At 38.3% G+C, this 13243-nt stretch overlaps 1 pseudogene; it reads right to left on the reverse strand.

The window, feature by feature from the left end:
- Window positions 1-220: 220 nt before the first annotated feature.
- LOC102255372 lies at window positions 221-1010 on the reverse strand (annotated as a pseudogene).
- Window positions 1011-13243: the final 12233 nt, after the last annotated feature.

The raw sequence follows: 13243 nt of genomic DNA on the forward strand, positions 1-13243 counted from the left end.
CCTTATAAGAAGAGGAATGTTGGGGTCCAGCCCCAGCAGGTCCAGGGGTTCCCAAAGGTGTGGACGGAGTCGGCGAAGAAGGAATGACATACAGGCAGCGTTCAGGTGATCATCATAGCCAGGTTCTCTTTTTATTGTCCCGTTACATCTATACTTATACTATTTGATCCAATAAGCATGCCTCTATAAGCTTTTGTTGTTTTTTTTTTTTGCCGAGGAGAGCATGGGGTTTGTTTATTGGGGGGTCAGTCAAAGGGGGAGCTGGCTAGGGTGGGGTAGGGCAGCAGCTTGTCTGGCCCCCAAGAAACCCAACTTGAGTCCAGAGCCTCAACCACTTTGAAGCTAAAGTCTTCCTCCACCTTTATCTGCATGGGGGCCAGATCCGGAGTCAGTGGGACTCCCGCCCGGCACCCTTCCCGTGGCACTCACCGCCTCTTCCAACCTCTGGGCCCCTCACCAGGGGCTGGGCTGCTGGCTTCTGCAGGCGCTGGTGTCCTCCTGGGTGGGGACAGCCCCTCTTTCTCTGGAGGCTCGTTCTCAGTGTTGCCTGGGGTGGGGGCATCTGTGCCCTGGTTGCCCTTGTCCTCCATTAAGATGGCGAACTGGCTGGCCCAGTAGTCGTCGCCGTAGGAGTCCAACACCTTCATGAGGAACCTCCGCTCCTGCTGGAGTCTCCGTGTTCTCCTCTGTACCTGATGGAGCCTGTTCAGGACCCGCTCGTTCACCTGCTCGATGTCCCTGCAGCACCGACCCAGCGCCTGGTACTTCCTGCAATTGAGTTCCCCTTGGCACCACGGCCGCTGGCCTTGGGCTGCCTCCTCCTCTTCGTCTCGCTCCTGGAGGCTGGAGCTGCCCAGACCCCCAGACACGAACTCCACTTCGGTCTCAAGCTCGCTCTCCAGGATGTGACCACCGAACAGCCGAGGCAGCACCAGCTCTGAGCAGGGCGGTGCTGAGAACTCCTCAAAGCCCATGGCTGCCATGGACCCCTCTCTCTGCTCCAGCTCCATTTCTCCCTGGCTTCTGGCAGAACTTCCAACCTTGCAAGCCTCTTAAAGTGCAAAAGGACTCGCCCCATCGGATTTCATGGCCAGGCACACAGGCCCCGGCCGCTAAGCCTCCTGGGAGTTGTAGTTCTCTATTTCCTGCTCGCTTTCCTCGCCCCACCCCCACCCCAAGTCCCTGCTGAAAGGCCCTGCTTGCCAGGCATCTGAGTCACCTCCATCTTTATTCCTGTCCGGACACCAGGCAGTCTGACCATGGAGACTCTCCGCTTGGGAGGCCCCTGGGTCTCCTTCTGGGGCCTGGCTGCGTCCCCCCCTGGGACCGGATCACGTGCCCCAGCAGCAACACAGCCCTGGTCCCTGGCTGCGCCGCAGCCCAGGCACCGGATCGCGTTCCCCAGCCCATGGGTCTCTTTCTGGGGCCTGGCTGTGTCGCCCCCGAGACCGGATCGCGTGTCCTGGAGGTGACACAGCCCTGGCCCCTGGGTCTCCTTCTGGGGCAGGGGATGCACCGCTGCCCGGGCACCGGATTGTGTGTCCCCACAGCGACACAGCCCCAGCCCCTGGGTCTCCTGGGGCCTGGCTGTGTTGTTCTGGGACTGGATTGTGTCCCCAGGCAAGGATGCAGCCTGGCCTCTGGCCCCGCCTCTGGGTGTTCTCTGATCACTGGTGATGGGTGATCTGAGAAGCCCCGTGGGGCAGGGAAGAGGCGGACATCCCCTCTTCCCTGCCCCACCCGGCTTCTCCAATTACTGGCCCAGGGCTGGCAAAGGCGGCCCGGCTTCTCTGGTCACAAAGGCAGCCCAGTTCTCCGGCTCTTGGCTGCCACCTGGGTTCCACACTGGCAGGCGGCTTCTTCCATCCTTCCCCTTTTGCCTCCCATCATTGTGCCTACGTATGCAAATTAACCACCATCTTTGTTGGCGGTTACCCGCCATCTTTCTTGGCAGTTAATTTGCATATCGCCCTGATTAGCCAATGGGAAGCGTATCGGAGGTACGGTTAATTACCCTTTTTGTCTTTTATTAGATTAGAGATTAGAGGCCCGGTGCATGAAATTCATGCATTGGGAGGGGAGCCTCAGCCCGGCCTGCACCCTCTTGCAGTCTGGGAACCCTTGGGGGATGTCCGCCTGCTGGCTTAGGCCCGATCCCCCTGGGCCAAAGCCAGCAGTCAGACATCTCTCTCGCAGTCTGGCGCTCTCACAGTCCAGGACCCCTTGCTCCTTACTGCCCACCTGCCCTCTGGTGGTCAGTGTGCATCATAGCGAGTGGTCGATGGTGGTAACGGTCATAAAGGTTGCTTAGTCTTATAGATAGATAGATAGATAGATAGATAGATAGATAGATAGATAAGCTAGGCACATTTTGTTTTGTTGTGTTTCATAAAGGTCATAGAAGAGTTATTTTATATAACTATATAAATACTCTGCTTGGCTCATCAGATAATATTTGAACTACATATAAATTAAGTGAAAGTTTACACTTATTGCCAAATTACATTTTACACAGGTTCTATGGTGAGATTGGCTGAGAAGCTGAAGTATGGTAGTTAGGTTCAACTCAGTAATAGAAAGCAAGAAATTAAACCAATTACTTAAGAAAATAAGGTGCCCTAGCTGGTTTGGCTCAGTAGATAGAGTGTTGGCCTATGGACTAAACCCAGGTTCAATTCTGGTCAAGGGCACATGCCCGGGTTTCTGGCTCGATCCCCAGTAGGGGATGTGCTGAAGACAGCTGATCAATTATTCTCTGTCATTGATTTTCTATCTCTCTCTCCCTCTCTGAAATAAAACAAACAAATAAATAAATAAATAAATAAATAAAAATTAGGTCATGCACAGTTGCAGGGGATTTCTATATTTGTGCCCCGATGGGGGAAGTTCTAAATTTCATATTTTTGCAAAGTAGTTCGTGAAACAAGTATAGGATAATGTGAGGTGGAGAATCACATCACTAAAGTTATCTTCAGTAGGCCCCAGAATAGCTTTCTGTTTAATCACATGTAATGCCACGATGGCAGAAACCCTAAATAGGCAATTTGAGGATTTTTTTTTTCCTCCTCAGTGCTTTATTTAAAAGTCTCTAGAAAATGATCCTGCCTGAGTTGGAATAGAATTGTTCATGCTCTTGGTTTCTCCAAGTGTCATCCAAATACAATGTCCAAGAGAATAAACAGGCTTTTGCATTTTCAATGAATAGATGATCTTCACTCTCAGAGGAGTACAAAATTTTTTCTGCAGAAAAATAATGGTTTTAAATTTTGTGCCCTTTCCTTGGGTTTGAGAGGTTAAAAAGCACAATGCCCGGATGTATACAGGTGATCCTTAGGGTTATAATTGGCCACAGTAAACATCTGAATTTGCTCTGATATTGTATTATTGAGGTAAGGTGAAACTAACTAGTCTCAGAAGCCAATGATTGTGTGTAAAAAGACCAATTAAAAGACAGATTAGCTGAGTATTTATCTTGTTTACAAGAAATCAAATTTAAACAGACACAGATAGATTACAAGTAAAGAGAAGGAGAAACATATACTATGCTAACACCAATCAGAAAGAAGAGAGAATAGCTACATTAATTTCAGATAAAGCCAACTTCAAAACAAAGGAAATTATCAGGGCTAAAGAGAGTCATTCTCCTATAGTTTGTCTATGTCCTACATGAACATCAATAGTCATAAAATATATTGATAGTATGTACCCTTGATATGATGTGATGAAAATGTCACTGTAACTGTGATTGTCCTTCCCAAAACACATAATCTCAACCTAATCCAGAGATAAACATCAGACAAATTTAAATAGAGGGGCTCTACAATATATAAGACCAGTCCTTCCCTATATTCTCAAGATCATCAAAAATAAGGAAAAGTTGAGACCATGTCATAGTCAAGAGATGCCTAAGAAGATATGATGTGGTATTTTGGTTGGGATCCTAGAACAGAAAAAGGTAATTTGATAAAAGCTGAGGAAATTTGAAAAAGTATGAACTTTAGTTTAACAATAATGTCTGAAGTTGGTTCATTAATGTAACAAATGTGTCATACTAATATGAGATATCATTAATAGAGGAACTGGGTACAGGAGATATATGGGAAACTTTCTGTAGTATCTGCTCAATTTTTCTATAAATCTAAAACTATTGTAAAATATCAACTCTGTTAATAAAAATTAAAAGTCAATACATAAAAACATGTCCTTGAAATGTGTTCATTTGGTTATGTATTAGTCATGGTTATCCTGTCTTGATTGCTCATGTTTGAGTTATCAGGATATCTGGGAGTAAACTCAATATTTTTATGTAATAATTGTGATCTGGTCTTTTAAACTCATCAGAGAATAAGATAAAGGTGGCTCTCTTTTGAAAAGAAGATTAAATATTCAAATTGTTGTCAGAAGTTGTGGAATCTTCTCTTTTGCACATGTTTATAAATAGAATTATTTAATATGTAATCAACTCAGAAGACAGTTTGATGGATGACATGACTTCTTACATTTGATTCTTCTGATAAATGTAATATTACAGTAGCAAGTTGCCATCCTGAAGAAAATAATTGAACATTGGAAATGATTAATTGTAGGAAGAGATGACATAGATGAAATAGAGGCTTACACTGTATTTGAAACTATTAACATGATAAAAAGCCTGCATTTTGGTAACAGATATCTGTGTCCATTTCACAATGTCCAAAGCCCATTCATTCAATGATTCATTTGTTCAACAAATACTAAGTAGCTATAATTAATATAATTTGATAGTTGATAGATGTTAGTAAATTTGTAATAAAATGCCTCTTAATGAAGGAGAATATTTGGAATTACCAAAAGAATTAGGGTTTTTGATTTTAAAATACACAGTGTATCCAGGGATATAATTGATCAAACATTTTGTTTTGGTTAGTTAAACTTTAAGAATAAAGGAAGGACAAATCTATATTGTGGAATGCTTTACTTACAAATGGACACTGTCAATTTCAACTGATTCTGTAAATTGTGGTAAACCACTGTGTTTTTTAGTTTAGTTTTTTTCCTGTTTTTTAATGATTTGTTCACTTACTTTTCTTTCAATTTTTATAAAATGTAGTCCATTTCTTTAAGACTACCATCCAAGACCAAGCCTCTTACTTTTAACAGATGACTAAGATTTCTCCTGAAATCTTAGAAATTGAGGCTACTATATACGAACAACCTTACCTTTCTGGCCATACCACTCACCCTTACATATTTATCTGGAACTTGATTTAAATAATTTCTATCCTATAGTGTCATAGGCTTGAACTTCTTCCCATTAGTGAGCAAGGAATTAAAAAGTTCTTGCTCTGTGCCAAGCATTATGAGGAACAATGTTTAAAGCCAGGTTACTACCCTATACTTTTTTTTTTTAATTCTCATCAGAGGACATGCTTACAGAGAGGAAGGGAGGGAGAAAGAGAAAGAGAAAGAGAAAGAGAAAGAGAAAGAGAAAGAGAAAGAGAAAGAGAAAGAGAAAGAGAAAGAGAAAGAGAAAGAGAAAGAGAAAGAGAAAGAGAAAGAGAAAGAGAAAGAGAAAGAGAAAGAGAAAGAGAAAGAGAAAGAGAAAGAGAAAGAGAAAGAGAAAGAGAAAGAGAAAGAGAAAGAGAAAGAGAAAGAGAAAGAGAAAGAGAAAGAGAAAGAGAAAGAGAAAGAGAAAGAGAAAGAGAAAGAGAAAGAGAAACATTGATGTGAGAGAGAAACATTGATCCATTGTCTTCTGTACATGCCCAGACTGGGGATCAAATTGCATTGCACCTATAGATTGCTCTGGGTAGTATGGATATTTTAATGATGTTAATTCCTCCAATCCATGAACATGGTATATGCTTCCAATTGTTTGTATATTTGTCTATTTCTTTTTTTTTTCCCCATGTGCTATAGTTGTCTGAGTACAAGTCTTTTATCGCCTTGGTTAGTTTATTCCTAGGTATCTTAATTTTGTTGTTGTTCGTTTCAGTTATAAATGGATTGTATTTTTAGTTTCTCTTTCTGAGAGTTCATTATTGATATATCAAAATGCCATTGATTTCCCTATCGTGATTTTGTATCCTGCTATTTTGCCGAATTCATTTATTAAGTCTAGTATTATCCTGGTGGAGTCTTTAGTGTTTTCTATGTACAATATCATCTCATCTGTGAAAAATAATAATTTTACTTCCTCCTTTCCAATTTGGATTTCTTTTATTTTCTTCTTGTCTGCTGTGGCTAGGACTTCCAATCCTATGTTGAATAAGAGTACTAGATTTGTGAATATTGTACCAGGCTTGCGTCCCAGAATAAATCACATATGGTCATGGTGCATGATCTTTTGAATGTATTTCTAGATCCAATTTTCCAGTATTTTGTTGAGGATTTTAGCATTTATGTTCATCAAGGATACTGGCCTGTAATTTTCTTTCTGTGTAATGTCTTTATTTGTTTCTGGAATTAGGATCTTGCTGGCTTCATAAAAGGAGCTTGGAACTGTTCCTTCCTCTTGACTTTTTTGGAATAGTTTGAGGAGGATAGGTGTTAGTTCTTCTTTGAATGTTTGGTAAAATTCTCCTGTAAATCCATTCAATTTTTGTTTGCTATGAGTTTTTTTTATTACTGCTTCAGTTTTATTAATTGTTATTGCCAATTCAGGTTTTCTGATTTTTCCTGATTGAGTTTTTGAGGATTGTATGTTTCTAAGAATTTGTCCATTTCACCCAGGTTGTCCAGTTTGTTGGCATATAGTTGTTTATAGTACTAGCATTTGCTTACAATCCTTTGTATTTCTGTGGTGTCCATTGTTATATTGTTTCTTTCATTTCTGATTTTATTTATTTTTGTCCTCTTTCTTTCTTGATAATTCTGGCTAAGGGTTAATAAATATTATTTATCTTTTCAAAGAACCAGCTCTTAGATTAATTGATATTTTGTATTGTTTTTTAGTCCCCACTATATATTCTTGATGGCCTTCTATCCATTGCCTTTTTAAGAGTTATTTATTTATTTTAAATTTAAGTTCTTTATTGTTTAATGTATTACATAAGTCTCCTTTTCCCCCTTTGTTGAGGATTTTAGCATTTATGTTCATCAAGGATACTGGCCTGTAATTTTCTTTCTGTGTAATGTCTTTATTTGTTTTTGGAATTAGGATCTTGATGGCTTCATAAAAGAAGCTTGAAAAACTGTTCCCCTCTTGACTTTTTTGGAATAGTTTGAGGAGGATAGGTGTTAGTTCTTCTTTGAATGTTTGGTAAAATTCTCCTGTAAATCCATTCAATTTTTGTTTGCTATGAGTTTTTTTTATTACTGCTTCAGTTTTATTAATTGTTATTGCCAATTCAGGTTTTCTGATTTTTCCTGATTGAGTTTTTGAGGATTGTATGTTTCTAAGAATTTGTCCATTTCACCCAGGTTGTCCAGTTTGTTGGCATATAGTTGTTTATAGTACTAGCATTTGCTTACAATCCTTTGTATTTCTGCGGTGTCCATTGTTATATTGTTTCTTTCATTTCTGATTTTATTTATTTTTGTCCTCTTTCTTTCTTGATAATTCTGGCTAAGGGTTAATAAATATTATTTATCTTTTCAAAGAACCAGCTCTTAGATTAATTGATATTTTGTATTTAGCTATTGTAAATTGTGCTGCTATGAACATAGGGATGCATATATTCTTTCTGATTGGTGTTTCTGTTTTCTTGAAATATATTCTATTTTTGGGGGATATACTAGTAGTCCTAGAAGTGGGATCACTGGGTCAAATAGGAGTTCCAATTATTCCTCTATTTTTTGGGGGGTGGGTGGGTATTGATTTATATCAGCCTGTAAATAAGCCTATTTATCGTCCATGCTTTAAAATAAAGTAAATTTTAATCATGTTGTCCCTAAACTTTTATGTTTCTTATTAGTTAATTTTCATAAATTCAAAATAATTGTCTACTAATGCCTAATACTTCTCAAAGTAAAGTAATTCCCACTGTAGCACACAGACACACATATACACCAGAGAAATAGTTCTTATAAGGAACACCAATAACTACTTTATGCCAAACTAAGCAAGCATATTTTGTTAAGTTTTCTTACTAGACTTATATTTTCATAATTATAACAGAAACTGACTGAATTGTGAATAATTCTATATCCACAAGTACAGAGATGATTTTTCTCCCATAGTTCTCTGTCCTAACTTACTCTCTCCTTCACTATAAGGTTCCTGGTTTGTTTGTATTTTCTTTTTAAAATGTGTCTTTCAGCATAATAATATTTCTATATTATTAGGGCCTTCAAAATCTTGACCTCTCTTCTGAGCTTCACATTTTACATCATACTCTCTTATAGCAGTGAATGGAGATTAAGCAATAATTAATACTGATAATGTTATCTATGGGATATTTTTATTCTCTTTTAATAATTAATCTCTATTTCTATCTCTATATTTAAGACTATTATTATCTGCATCTTGAGATAATGTGATAATTTATACTTGTTCACCTTTCCTTGCCATTTATTCTTTACCTAATTTCTAGATAATTCTACCTAAAAGCATCTTGACCTATCCTAAATTTTTATAAAACATTTCAATGTTTCAAATTTTCATTCAGAAAAACAACTATTTGATCTTTATGACAGAATTCTAGGACCAGTAAGACTAATCTCTACCTATTTCTTCATCCTCAGATATTTTCCTAAAATATATATTGATTTCAGAGAGGAAGGGACAGGGAGCGAGAAATAGAAACATCAGTGATGAGAGAGAATCATTGATTGGCTGCCTCCTGCATATCCCACACTAGAGATCCAGCCTGCAACCTGGACATGTGCATTGACCAGGTATTGAATGACCTCCTGGTTCATAGGTCCACACTCAACCACTGAGCAACACGGCCAAGCCTAAAATAGCTTTTAAAATATACCTATAAATATGCCAAGTTATGGTTTTTTATTTAAGCATCCTTTTGCCTGGATTGTTTTCCTGTTCTTTTTATTTTTTCCATTTGGTGAATTTGTCTTCTATTTTAAAACTTAATTCAGGCATCATATTCTATAAGAATTAGTTCCTGAACTTCTAGTTTTAGCTAAGCAAACTTCCTCTGAATTCTCCTGCACTAGTGAGCATATATATTTTTCCCACTTATGTCATTTAGAAATAATCTGCCTAGGTTTTTTCCTTCTCTAGCAGAGAATGATTCCCTTGATGTCTAAATTATCGTTGCATAGTACAGTATTGGGCATGTAAGTGATATTAAATTATAAACTTGTTACAGTGACTTCCAGGAAGTTGGAGTAGATGTACTTTTCCCTAAACATACTGCTATGCACAACTACAACCTTGGAACATCATATTTGAAGCAACCATAAGAAGACTCTACAAAGTGGAGGGATGAAGGATAATGGGGACCCAAGGAACAACACAGTGGTGACTATCCCGGGTTATCTTTTTGCCTCATACATCTCAGACTTGGAGCTGGATGAGTTGACAGCCCCAATATATCAATGACTCAGACAAAAAATAAAATGCACTATGACAAAATCGTGTAAACCTATTCTCTAACCAAAGAAACAGGGAAGGATTTTAGCAAGACAGAAAAATTTAGACAATAAGTGGTCTATTCCAGCCAAACACCACAAACTATGCCCTCACCCATAAATTTGCCAGTAAAGACATAATAGAGAGCCTAGTTATCCACTTTGTCAGGTTGTAATGAGGTGACCCAATCACCCACTCTTCACACAGTGTTGTCTGAGAACTACTGGGGAGCAGGGACTTTGCCACTGTACAGTGAGATGGCCCCAACCTTCTACAGTCTAAGTAGAGACTATGAGGAGTCTGGACTTTCACTCCCTCCAAATGCTGTCAAAATCTCAGCCAGATTTTTTTGTAGTCAGATGCAAGATTTTTCTAAAATTTATATGTAAAGGAAAAGAAAAAAAATAAACATTTTTAAAAGGAAAAATAATGTGGAATGTATATGACTTCAGGACATATGATATAGCTAACATAGACAAAATATGTATACAGTGATGAATGGAAGAGAATAGAGAACCCAGAAATAGCCCCATACCACAGAAGTGTGGCCAAATGCTTTTTTAAGAAGATGCAATTGTAAGTCAGTGGAGGAAAGATATAGCCTTTTAAAATAAATGGTATTGGGACAATTGGAAATCTGTAGGCAAATAAAAATTAAATATCCCTCTAAATGTTATCCTTTTTATACAAGTCAATTCAAAATGGATCACACTCTAAGTATAAAACTTTAAAACTTATAGAAGAAAGCAGGAAAAGTTTTTCAGGATCAAGCATTAGATAGAGATGACACAAACAGCATGATCCATAAAAGATAAAAAGTATAAAACTTGAACTATATCAAAATTAAATACCCCATTAAGAAGATAAAAAGACAAGGTACCTACTGGGGAAAAATATTTCCAAACCACATATCTGATCAAGAAATCATATCTAGAATATATAAAGAACTCTCAAAATTCACCAATTAAAAATAAACAATTCAAGTAGAAAGTATACAAAAGACATAAAGAGACATTACACTGAAAGGACAAAAAGATAGCAATAAACACATGAAAAGATATTCAACATAAATAGGTTAGGGAAATAGAAATTATGTCTATGATATCTTTATATACATATTAGAACAGTTAACATTTTTTTAAAGTGGTATTATCAATTGCTGGTAAAGATACAGATAAATGGATCACACTTAATACTGATAGTGTGAATATAAAATGTTGACTCCACTCTGGAAAATATTGTGGTACTATCTTAAAAAACAAAACAAAGACTAAACATATATTTATATAATACTTTCAACAATAAAGAATTATTTAAAAAAATAAAAAACATATATTTACTATTTGACCCAGAAATAATACCTCTGGACAATATCCCAGAAAAATAAAAACTTCTATCCACACAAAACTCAGTATATGAATAGTCATTAAAGCAAATAACCCAAACCTGTAAATAACTAAAATATCCCTTCATAGGTGAATGGTTAAACAAACTATAGTACCTCCATGTCATGAAATATTGCTCAGTAATAAAAAGGATTGAACTATTGATAAAAACAGCTTGGATATGTCTCCAGAGCATTATGCTAAGTAAAAATATAAAAGAAAATATTGCATATTGTCTGATTACATACATTTTTGTAATGACAAAAGTATAGACATGGAAAACAATTTAGTGATTGCCATGGGTTGGAGATGGTGTTGGGGTGATGGGTGTACCTATAAAGGGAAGAATGAGGGAGAGCTTTGTGGTGATGAAAAAGTTCTATTTCATGACTGAATTGGTAATTACACAAACTTACACATGGTTCAGCATGGCATAAAACTATATACACATTTTGTACCAAAATTCCTGATTTTGATTTAGTACTATGGTTATGTAAGAGGTAACCATGAGAGCAAACTTGGAGAAGGATAATTCTCTCTCTGAATTACCTTTTTACAGTAGGTACTTGCATAATGTCATTGCATTCAACTTCATTTGGTTATCCTATCTAATAAAGAAGGAATATGCTAATTGACTGCCACACCCTCAAAGATGGTGGCATGCCCAGACACCCAGGGCTGCCCGAGGCTCAGGTAAGGGCCAGCCGAGGTTTGCGCTGCCAGCAGTGGCAGCAGCAGAGGTGTGATGGGGGCGTTACCTTCCCCTGATGGCCGGGCCGTCTCTCGCCCCTGCGAGCTCCCGGACTGTGAGAGGGTGCAGGCTGGACTGTGAGAGGGTGCACCAGGCCTCTAGTAGGTTATAATGTTGATGAAATGACATAGGAACTTAACTCTTGTTTTTATCAATGAGCCTTTGTTATACATTATTTAGCTTAGTCATAGAACCTATCCAGGAATTTAAGTGAGGACTCCCTTCACAAAAAAATTGTGAAGTTACCTGTAGTGTAAAATCCTGACACTTAGAATTTTTATTGTAATGCTTGTGCCCCAAATCAAGCTTTTCAATGACAACTGAACTGAGGGTCTTTAGAACTTTGATTACATTTAGTTTTAAATTCTCACTCTAGAAATCATCTCTCTCTAACCACTGAGAGACCTAGAATTTCCTGCGGATAGTCAGCAATCCTGGAGGCAGCAGAAGAAAGTAGCTCCAACCTGACTAATTATGAGGATCCAGACCTCTGGCAGGTTAAAGATTACATCCTGACCTACTAGTAAGTTATGTTTCAGTTCCTGAGCCCTAAGGTGGAATGACCCGTGAGACCAGACAGAGGGATGCTGGTACAGACATCAGAGCTGTCCTCAAGACCTGAAGAAAAGACTCACCACCCTTCCCTCACCTCCTATCAATCAGCTCCCAGCATGACCCTAAACCCTTAACCCACAGTGTCTGTGATTTTGCCCTGCATAATTTGTAGCCTACACGCCATCAGCGAATTCACATACTGGGCAGCAAAACAAAGACTTCTGAAACAAGTACTTAAAATAGTTTAAAGAATACAAAAAAGATAAATCAAATCTGGAGCACAACTTTGAGAAGAATACAACAGAAAAATTAAAATATAAAATAAACAAACTAAAATAATAAGAATAATTCATTAATTAAAAAAGTATATTTGCATGCCTATTGTGCACTCTCATGTGCTCTCTACTTACAGCCTTGCCAACCTGCTGCGTGGCCAGCAGTGAGCTATGAATCCTCTGGGACATGTGATAAACAGACCCAGGAGCGTACCCCCGGGTATTTGGGTGAAGGTGGTCATAGGGTACAAACTTCCAGTTACAAGATCTGGGGATCTGATGTACTGCATGTGGCTATAGTTAACACTGTCTTATATACTTGAAACTTGCTGAAAGAGTAAATCTTAAAAGTACTAACCACATACACACAAAATGGTTATCTTATCATGTATACCTATATCAAATCATGTTTTATGTCAATGATATCGTAATTATGCTGGGGGCGGAACTTGTTAAAATTAGGGTAGATTATAGGTTAATAAGGCTGTTAATAGACTGATGTGAAGTAAATTGAAATACGTCAAGGCTATTTTAATACATATATTGTTTGTAGTATATGCAGATCTTAATGGAGAATTTGTTGTAAATGAGATCATTTATGCACACAGACTCAAGCATGAGATGGGGGAATCAAAAGCAAAGCCAGATACTGAGATGTCCCACAGATGCTGAGTTATATAGAGGCAGCATCTTGGAGGAGGTTGTGTGTGTGTGTGTGTACATAGCCAGGTTGTGTGTGTGTGTGTGTGTGTGTGTGTGTGTG

Source organism: Myotis brandtii, unplaced genomic scaffold (genome assembly GCF_000412655.1).
Source record: "Myotis brandtii unplaced genomic scaffold, ASM41265v1 scaffold82, whole genome shotgun sequence".
Lineage (NCBI taxonomy): Eukaryota > Metazoa > Chordata > Mammalia > Chiroptera > Vespertilionidae > Myotis > Myotis brandtii.